Here is a 10,382-nt window from a genome sequence, read left to right on the forward strand (position 1 = left end):
AATAAGTTCATCGATAACCTACAAAGAAAAAGACGTTACTATTCGAAAAGGGTATCCACATTTTCAAAACCCCAATATAGAATTTCTGGATATATCAAGGCTATGAGTCCAACTGTAAAATGGTAAATGTTTTTGGAATCTTGTTAGCACTCACCATCATCCATGATGTGCATGAAAAAAAACTCAAAGCAACAAGCCTAAAAAATATACCTAACAAAAGGTATACTGGAATTTCTGAAACAAAAACAATGCATATGTAATTAGTGGATTTTGTAACACCCTAAATTCATAAATAATAGAAAGTACAAAATTTCTAATAGTTATTAGGTAAATACATCAAATACCTAAAAATCCAAATCAAATAAAATCAACAAATCCTAGCTATATCATTTCCTAATTATGTGAAATCTATTTATAACAAATCAAATTCCACAACACCATCATTGGTGACATGGGAACTCAACAATTCAGTTGTCTTGGCAAGGCTCATAAACTTTATGGGAGATAGCCACATCAATCGTACAATCATACCTCTCTATAGCTCAAGATGTAAAAACTTTTTAGGATGCAATCAATGAAAATTACTCTGACTTTGGGAAATGCCTCTCAACTCTCGAGTAATCGAAAATCAAGAAGTTGATATGTTATATATATGAAAATGATTAGGTAAAGTTGAAGAACATGTTAGAAATGAAAATATATACCGCTTGCTGAACGAAAATCATAATATGGTTGCTGAACGAAAATCATAATACGGATTAGGGTGAGGATTTAAACCTGAAAAACTTCATGCAAGCCTTTGATTTGCTTCCCAGCAACTTCGATTCTGTTACAATACATTTGGTGTTTTCTTTTAGTTAGATTACACTTGCAAGAGGATTAGTTAAACAATTATGATAAAAATAACATAAAACCCATAAACAACTAGAATAACATAAAACCCATATTACAATATATTAACATTGTAACAAAACGAGTAAATAGCTAACAAGTTCCAAATTACTAAATCTATTATTTATAGTTCTTTCTAAGGCTTAATTGATTATGATTAAGTGGATGACAACAATTTAACAGATTATCGGAGGATGTTATAATAACTAACAAATAATAAGAAAAAATAAATAACATTGAAAACAAAGAATAGAACAATATATATGCTAATTTTGGAACAAATTGCAGCAATTTAACAGATAATTGGAGAGGAAAATGACTCACTAGTGGTGTGGCATGGAAGGTACTGTGTATATCCAACTACCAAGAAGTACAATCCAAGACAAAATTAGTCAAAACCACCATATGTTAGTCCCTTAAATTAGCTAACTTTCAATCAGGGAAAATGGTAAACTGGTGTACCTGGAGACATGTCCTTGGTGCTCATTTTTCTCAAATAATCACACTGCAAGTGACACACACTTCTTGCCCAGAACGATCAGTTTTAGAAGAATGACTCTAGAAATTAAGATAAAACATATAACCATGATCAGGAATCTGGACTTGTGAACGGTCTTGTGATGTTGCCTTATGCTACAAGAACAAAAAAATCAAGGTTCATAACGAGAATAAAAGAGGTTAAAATGTCAATAACTCGATAGTACCCATGTAAGCTGCACTATAAAGGTACAAGCTAAGCTATTGAGTGTTACCTTCGTTTGATGTTAAGCAATTTCCAGTTTAGGAGACGAAATTGACGGCAAAATTCAAAGGTCGTGTGGCTTCTTGCTTGTTATGTTTGGGATTTTTGAAACTCCTTCTCCGTTTTATGGTTTAAAGAAAATACAGAAGTCGCTGCCACAAATGGGTATGTGCAGACGACATGCGTCTCCTCTACAACATCCTTTTCTTTGTCGTAGGGGTGGTGGCGGCGGAAATCGGCGATGTTGGGGGTGGGGTGGAAAAAATCAGCAATATTGGGAGAAAATAGGATAAAGAGAATGGCATATTGAAATTAGGGTAAGATGTTTTCAGGAGGATAATATGGGAGGGAGGCGGGGGAACGAAAATATTGAGAGGGAATTGAAAATCATCCAAAATATGGGAGGGAATAGGAAATTAGCGACGGGTTTTCTTATATTTCTCGAGTAGCATTTAGGTTTTAGGGAGACTTCTAATTTCCGTCGCTGATCCCTAGTTAATCCGTCGCTGATTAGCTACATATTTTTTCTGTCACTGATTCCGTCGCTGATACCTCATTTTCTACTAGTGAAACACATATGGATATCAAACCCGATGCATCAATGCAACTAGACTGTGTTGCACAGAAAGATGGTAATATAAATTCCTCGTAGATAACTATAATTCATGAGTAGACAACGAAGGTCTTTTAATATGACACTTATAACGGTTGCATGCGAGATATTATTTCCTTGTGAAAGATATAAGTACATATGACAATACTTGGGTTTTGCTTTTGTTAAAATGAGCAAAAGGTCGTAGCCAATTTGTTAAAATCCAAAAATATATGGTACCACTTGTTATGGTAGAATAACTCATTACATCTCAAAACAACCAATTAAGATTTTGGGTAGCGGTAAGGAATAACATTTTCAATTAAGAGGTTATAGGTTCAATTCTTATTGGGCACATAAATGATAATTTATGACTAGGATAATCTGCCGTTCAAAAAAAAATTAATATATATATATATATATATATATATATATATATATATATATATATATATATATATATATATATATATATAAACCCTATCGTTTCAAAATTTAGCAAAGTGGGATAAGGTGGATTAATGTGGAATAAGTGGGGATTTTTTAGGAATTTTGATGGAATTTCGTTGAATTTAGAGGTGTTTTCTCTTGATTTTAAGCATGCTTTTTAATAGGGTTATTTTCTTCCGGGTCGGGTCCGGATGTATGGGTGCATGGGTGCCTCGTTTATGTCGCTTGTTTCTGTTGTTACTCATCATTCCACTAAATTGGACAACGTGCCACCATTGAAGACTCATCAACTCTTCATCTCCTCCACCGCTTCTATGCTTTCCCAATACGCTACTACCTCCATCATCTATCTCTACCCAATTACTTAATATACCGACGGAAACACGACCTATATATATATATATATATATATATATATATATATATATATATATATATATATATAACCCTATCCTTTCAAAATTTAGCAAAGTGGGATAAGGTGGATTAATGTGGAATAAGTGGGGATTTTTTAGGAATTTTGATGGAATTTCGTTGAATTTAGAGGTGTTTTCTCTTGATTTTAAGCATGCTTTTTAATAGGGTTATTTTCTTCCGGGTTGGGTCCGGATGTATGGGTACATGGGTGCCTCGTTTATGTCGCTTGTTTCTGTTGTTACTCATCATTACACTAAATGGGACAATGTGCCACCGTTGAAGACTCATCAACTCTTCGGTGCTGTTTGTTTTTTCGAAGCGAAAATGTCTTGAGTCTGCGGACCACCTCTGCAATCCTCTGTAGCAGAAGAGGTGGAACAAAAGGCTGCAACATTTAATAAAAAGTCTGTTTGTTTTTTAACGTCTGCAGTAAGTTAAAGTAAAGCGCGAAGAGGTTTGAAGCAGTTGGTTTAGTGCTGCGCCACGCAGCACACGCGCAACAGTTTTTAAGTCAGAAGTCTTCAGGAAAACAAACACCTGCCAAAAGGCCAAGTGTTGCGCGCGACACAATAAGTGGTCTGAATTGGTTTTTTTAAAAACACAAACACCACCTTCATCTCCTCCACCGCTTCTCTGCTTTCCCAATGCGCTACTACCTCCATCATCTATCTCTACCCAATTACCCAATATACCGACGGAAACGCGACCTACCCATCGATTTTGCCCATTCCGCCATCGCTCCTCTCTAATTGATCAATCGATGGGTTTCTTTGCAGATAAGAAGCATACTGTTGTTCCACAGTGACGCCCTGCTAACTCCATACCACCTACCATATCACCATCTGTGGCGATTTTCTAAGACCAACTTCTACATGACAACCAGGTTCCCATCCAACACATTTCTCTCTTTCTCTCTCTATCTATGTCTCTCTATCTCGATCTCTCCCTCTCGGCAAGACCATCGCCCCGCCATCATCTACATCCCTCCTGCTTCGTTCTTGATCATTTATTATCCTTATTTCTTCAGAAAAATCCATTGAAATATAATTGAGTGCTTGTGTGATAATGTTTTAGGACTTTGAATTTCAGGCTTTCAGTATTTCAAGTCAAGGAGGTTCAACATGCAAGTAAGTTTCGATTCTCGTTTTTTATAACTTCTCTTATTTTTTGGTTTTTTGTTCTCATATAACTTCTAGCCCTAATTTGATTTTTTGCACGTAGCTGATACTGAAATTAATCATTTTTTTTTCTTTTTCTCCTCTCCATTTGTTATGTTGCCAGTTGAATCTTCTCCCTCAATCTGCCTCTCTCCTTTTAATTTAATTATTTCAGGTTTTTGGTTGTTTATTTGGGGCTATTTCTCCAATTTTTCTCAATACTGGTTCATTTTGCTTTCAGTTGTAGCTTCACAATAATTCGGGGTTCAGTATTCAGCAACACAGCTATATGCAAGTATGCAGAAGTTTTTTTTATTTCTATAAAAGTTCAAGTATAAATTCAATTGGTTTTAAAATTTTATTGTTTGTTTTAATGTTGTTGATTCTAGCTAATGAGGTAATGACGACAATAAGAAAGATGTGGACACCTATTTCAAGCTTCCATCCAGTAGAGAGAGAAAGAGATAAAGTAGTAGTTCATCGCCTTTTAATGATCAAGTAAACTCGCATCATAGGTAGGTAAACGTTGTTTTTTTTTTTTTTCTTTTTGATTCTTTAAGAATCAAAATTACTTACTTCTTCATATTATCAAGTATGTACGAATTGTTAGCAAGGAGATGGTGGACATATACATCTCGGTTTAAGTTCATAACAGGCTATATAATAAGGCATATAAATAACTTAAAAGACTCGCCATTTGGGGTGGGGCTTATGGGTAATAAGGTAATTTCTCTCCAAGATTTTTCCGAAGATATATTAATGATTTTAGAACTAATTATTGGTTTATAATTCAGGGATCGGTTTCTATTAGCATGTCTTTGTATTAAACAAGTTTATGCTTTGTTTTTTCTTATTTGACCTCGGGACTCAAGGATGTGTATAAAGAGAGACCAAACTCGAATGTATATCAGATCTTGAAAAGAACTTGTTGTTCATATGTTATAGAGCATGTTCAACCACAAAAAATTCCATGCCATAAGTAAATTTTGGAAATAAATACAATACAATTTGTTCAATTATTTGTAAAATTTGCCAGTTTCACAATTACTTTATAAGTCAAAAGGACACAGTATCTTAGTTTATGGTGACATGAGATATGCATCAATATTTTTGTTGCTAAATAAGTTCTTTTACGATTTGTAGTTGTGCAAATAACTGAGAAGGGTGCATGTTTTCCATGGATGGAATGAAGGAGTTATTGACTTAGCTCCAACATACAAGTATGCAGTGAATTCAGATATATATATATATATATATATATATATATATATATATATATATATATATATGTATATGTAGGTGAAAATCCAAAAGAACGAGACAAGAGGAAAATACCAGCATGGTAAGTAGTATTTCCTTTTTTTTTTTTAATAAAAAGAAGGGTTTGACTTCTGAGGTCAAACGGCTAATATTTCAAATTTGTGTTTCATCTTCACATTGAAATGGTAGGAGTTCTGTTATAATTCATTGGACTTCATACGAAATTTTATATAGGGATTTTTTGGGATTAAGACATATCACAAGATTTATATACATATTTCATTCGGAAAAGTAGTACGTTTTATTTCAAAATTCTGAAGCATACAAAGAAAATATTTACACTCTCACTTTTAAGGTCATACATGTTATTTGTTTCCATAATGATTTGATGTAAAATATTTAAAGGCTGTAAATTTTCAACAAACCATACAAATTTTATGAATGATACAACTTGTTACAACATTCGTACATATTTTGATTTAAACCATTTATTATATGTTAAAAGTCAAACTATGACCTTTTTATTATCAATCACTTTTTATATATGCATCTTTTTTCCAATAAATTATATATGTTTTCATTTTGACCTAAATAAAGGTATATATAACAAGAGAAAAAAATAACCTTGTAATAAGTTTCAACTTTTGTAGGCTATTAACAATTCACTCTTTTACTCTAAGTTCATAAAATCAGTAATATAAATGACTTATAAGAACAACTAGATCAAACATTGACATACTTGATTGAAAAACTTTTTTTGTTTCAGGAGGGTGAAACTACCAAGAATGGATCTAGGTAAGGATGCACATGCTCGAGCTTGAACGGAAGATTTGTGGGTGAAATCTAAGAAATAGCAATTTACATTCATTTGTTTGTGTACTATAGCATTCTACTTTCGTTCTTTTTCTTTTATAGCATTCTATGACGTTATTACACTTGTGGACAGTGTTTTATTTAGAAAAGCCAAAGGAAATACCAAAATTATCACGGCCCTCCAAACGTACCTAGTATATATATATATATATATATATATATATATATATATATATATTGGTTCAAATACCAAATTGCACGTTTAGTTTTCGTGGTTGTTGGTGGGTTTGTGTGAGATGGGGTATATGTGGTATCCCATTAATTTATTTGTTTAATAAATCAAAAAAGGACAAATAATTAGAAAAATAAATAAAAAGAAATTAGGAAGGACAAAATATTCATTTCATGTACGGACGGAGAACCAAACCAATTGAAAAAATAAATAATAATAATAAAAAGAATTAAGAAGGACAAAATAATATTTTATGTCCATTGCAGAAAACCCAAGTGAAACAAAACATTACAGTGATGATCTAAATTAATTTTTAAAATATTTTCTGAACGTAAAATTTAACAATTGAATCAAGGAATAATGATATAATTGTCTGTATATATAATTTTCAATGTAATTAATTATTGAATTCATAACTTTAATTAAAATAATTTATGTATAAGAAATCAATAGGTATTTTTTTTTAATACTTGAAGTTTAAGATTTGATGGTAATTTTGTGATTAGTTTAATTCAAATCTTCTTATAAAACCAAACAAGATGCTTAAAAAACTTGTCAAATAAACAAAATCAATTAACCATTCTTCTAGTTTCTTTTCTATTTCTTTGTATCTTTATTATTATCAAACAAAACATATTCTCTCTAATTTTCTATCAATCTCTCAACTTCTTCTCTCCTCTCCACAACTACAAAGTACAAACCCACTCTCCTTTCTCTTTCTTCCTCCACCTCCACCTCCACCTCAGCCTCAGCCTCAACTGCCTCTGCCCGTTTGTCCACAACCACCACATAAAACCCCTTCGTCCTGATAAACAACACCAAAGATACAAACATCCCGAAAACACAAACCCCAGCAAACACAAAAAACGAAGCCCTAAAGTAATGAATCCCATTGCAGGAACCCCCTCCTTTTGCTTCTTTATCATAAATGCTTCCAAGCACTCTCACAGACAATATATACGACCCAACAGGATTAGCTGCAGCTATCGTATTGAAAATTGTCCCCATATGTTTCACTCCAAATTTTTCAGAAGTAATGGTAGGCATCAAAGACCACTGTGATCCATAACATATGTCGATAATCGCTGTACCAAAGTACAAATTCCCATCAAAGGCGATCCACAAATGGCCGAAGATCATCGCCAATAGTGTTATCGAGATGAACATCGGTCAGCCGTGTTTGTGTAAAGAGAAATCAGACAGAAATCCACTACTGAATCTTCCTAGAAAGTTCCAGATACTCCATAGAGACAAAATTTTGTTGATTTTGGTTGTTGAGTATTTAAGAGACTGACCTATTTGAGTTACGTTGTTGATGGTGGCGAGACCAGAACCCATCGCACACACCATGGATACAAATAGGAGCCAGAAGTTGACGGTGGTCATTGCTTGTAGAAGATTCATTTCAACCGCCGGTGAACCACCGTGACTCGCCACCACCTGACTCTCTGAAGCTACAATCGGTGCTTCTGTAGCCTCTTGCTGTTCGTTGGTTTGAGTTGTGCATGCGATTAGAAGAGGTGAAAGGATTAGAATACCAAGAATGATGGTTGTGAGGAAGTGAGCCCGTGATGAGAAGACGAGTATGATCGTTAGATATACGGCTATAGCGAGTGCGATTGGTGAGAAATTGTTTAGATGATGTTTGTCGTGAGTACTGTTTGAGGGGTTTTCGTGAACGAGAAACATGAAAATGAGGGAGACGAGAGATGGAACCACGGCAAGCATTAGTATAGTATGAATTTGGTTGGTTTGCCGTCGAAGAACGTCAGGTAGATTTGTATTAGTATCGCTCCGCTTAGACCGAGAAAGCCCTGAGTAAATGAAAATTACAAACAGAGCATATTCATAAGATCATACATTCATACAGTTAATCGATGGCATGAAGCTGCAAAAATGGAGTTAATGGATGTTAGGATGTATGAAGCTTTTGTTGATCTTAGCTAGCGTTCATGAAAATTTGTACATTGTTAATGTAGTAGTACCGTATGAAACTTAAAGCGTATGGTACAACTTTCCAATGCATTTGATTCAAATGTTTTGTATGAGTATATGATTCACGCGGCGGTTTTACGTTCACCTTAATCTCTAACATTTGATTTCACCGATCATCGGAATGTAGAATCAAACGAAAAACTGATTGAACGGAACAAACTGTAAGCATGCCGATAAGTAAATATGCACAACCTGATTGATAATTGTATGAATTACCTTCATAATGCCGATGGTTGTTCCACCGTAATCTGGAAAATTCCTGACGGCGACGACGATATTTGCAGTAATGAAGAAAGTCTGAGCGTGTGACGCCATGAACATGAAGATGCACATGAGCAGGACGCTCGGCTTGTGAATGCGTCCGGTGATGGACAACCACATAAGGAAGTAACCGAAGAAGCACTGAGCCACTCCAAACAAGTAGACGATCGGAAGTCCGCATTTGAAACGAGAAGACGACGGCGTTGAATCGCGGTGGTTATTAGTGACGGCGTGATAGAGGAGACCGGCTAAAACTCCGATATTAGCGTCGATGTCCTTGAAGACGGAGACGGTGTCGAGAGTCGATTGGTCGTAACCTTGGCTGGATTTGAGGGCAGCAGAGTAGATTCCGAAGGCGTAGGAGGCACCGCCGGTGCACTGGATCAATATGCTCGCCACTGTAGCTATCAATTTACTGTTTTCCATTTTTTTAATTTTCAGAAGTAGACTGTATGTATTTGAGATCATTTCCACTAATGCGTGTTGTATCGATGAAGAATAGTGTGGATGTATACTATGTATGCTTATAATGGAAGACGGAACTACACAGGCCGAGAGTGCGTGGTCTAAACGCGCCACCGCTTATGTGTTTGGGAATTATTTGTAGGGCTCATACGCCATATGCCGTTAATATGCGTGGTAACATTATAAACTCGTGGGTTTACATGAAATATAAACACCGGATATTTTCATTGCAATTTATAAGATATTTTATTTAATTACTTTTTTATAAGTATATGAGTTAAACTTTTTAATTTTTTTTTTACGAAGAATTTCATAGTTAAAAATCAAAATATCATATTTAAAATCAAAAATCAAAATATTATATTTACTATTTATAAACTTCTAAATATTATATCTACCGTTTATAAACTTTTAAATATCATATTTATTCTTTATTGACATCAAAATATAATATTTATTCAAAATCACATTTAAAAATTATATATATAATCTTTTTAAATCCATATATTTATCAATTTACTATTATACATTTTCGTAAAATTTTAATTCAACTTCAAATGCGTTCGTCTAAAAGAATCTTGATTGAAGTGATTTTCGAAATAAGAATTATGGTTCTTTATTTGAGATTTCTGCATATAATATCAACGATTTTTATACGACTTTGAATGTAAAGGAGAAAATTTTAAATTGTCTTTAAAATTGAACTTGTTATTGAATTATATGTAAGACTTTAACAAGTAGTTTATGAATTGATTTGAGAAAATTGAATTCCCCGGACATATAGTTTATTATTTTTGAGTAGGAGTTAATGTTGTCAAAATTGAAAACAAGAGAGTTGCATACATAATTTTGATTACTCAGATTCACCAACGCATCGAGCACGTTTGGTTTTGTTCCAAAAATATCTCAGTCAATTTAGTCATTTTTTTAGATGATATTTTGAAATTCAATCAATCAATGAATGTTAGGGAATTTATGAAGAGTATAATACTCTATTAATTTTTTTTTTGAGCAAATATGATATTTAAAGTTTATGAAGGATACATATGATATCTATATTTTTGGTTGAGTAAATATGACATTTTGAAGTTTATGAAATGTATATAT

At 33.6% G+C, this 10,382-nt stretch overlaps 1 long non-coding RNA gene and 1 pseudogene across 4 annotated transcripts; one reads left to right on the forward strand and one right to left on the reverse strand.

Moving 5' to 3' along the window:
- Positions 1-3,704: 3,704 nt before the first annotated feature.
- LOC145168785 (uncharacterized) lies at positions 3,705-6,496 on the forward strand. Of its 4 annotated transcripts, XR_013742097.1 has the most exons (8): positions 3,705-3,975; positions 4,182-4,219; positions 4,491-4,544; positions 4,639-4,764; positions 4,843-4,972; positions 5,393-5,469; positions 5,549-5,591; positions 6,276-6,496. It is a non-coding gene; the product is annotated as an uncharacterized LOC145168785 (long non-coding RNA). The 4 variants fall into 4 exon arrangements; XR_013742095.1 differs by lacking the exon at positions 4,843-4,972 and having other exon boundaries at positions 4,167-4,219; XR_013742096.1 differs by having other exon boundaries at positions 4,843-5,469.
- A 700-nt stretch (positions 6,497-7,196) lies between these two features.
- LOC145105772 (protein NUCLEAR FUSION DEFECTIVE 4-like) lies at positions 7,197-9,239 on the reverse strand (annotated as a pseudogene).
- Positions 9,240-10,382: the final 1,143 nt, after the last annotated feature.

The sequence above is a fragment of the Lactuca virosa genome, chromosome 4 (assembly GCF_052849685.1).
Source record: "Lactuca virosa cultivar CGN04683 chromosome 4, Lactuca_virosa_CGN04683_v6, whole genome shotgun sequence".
NCBI classification, from domain to species: Eukaryota; Viridiplantae; Streptophyta; class Magnoliopsida; order Asterales; family Asteraceae; genus Lactuca; species Lactuca virosa.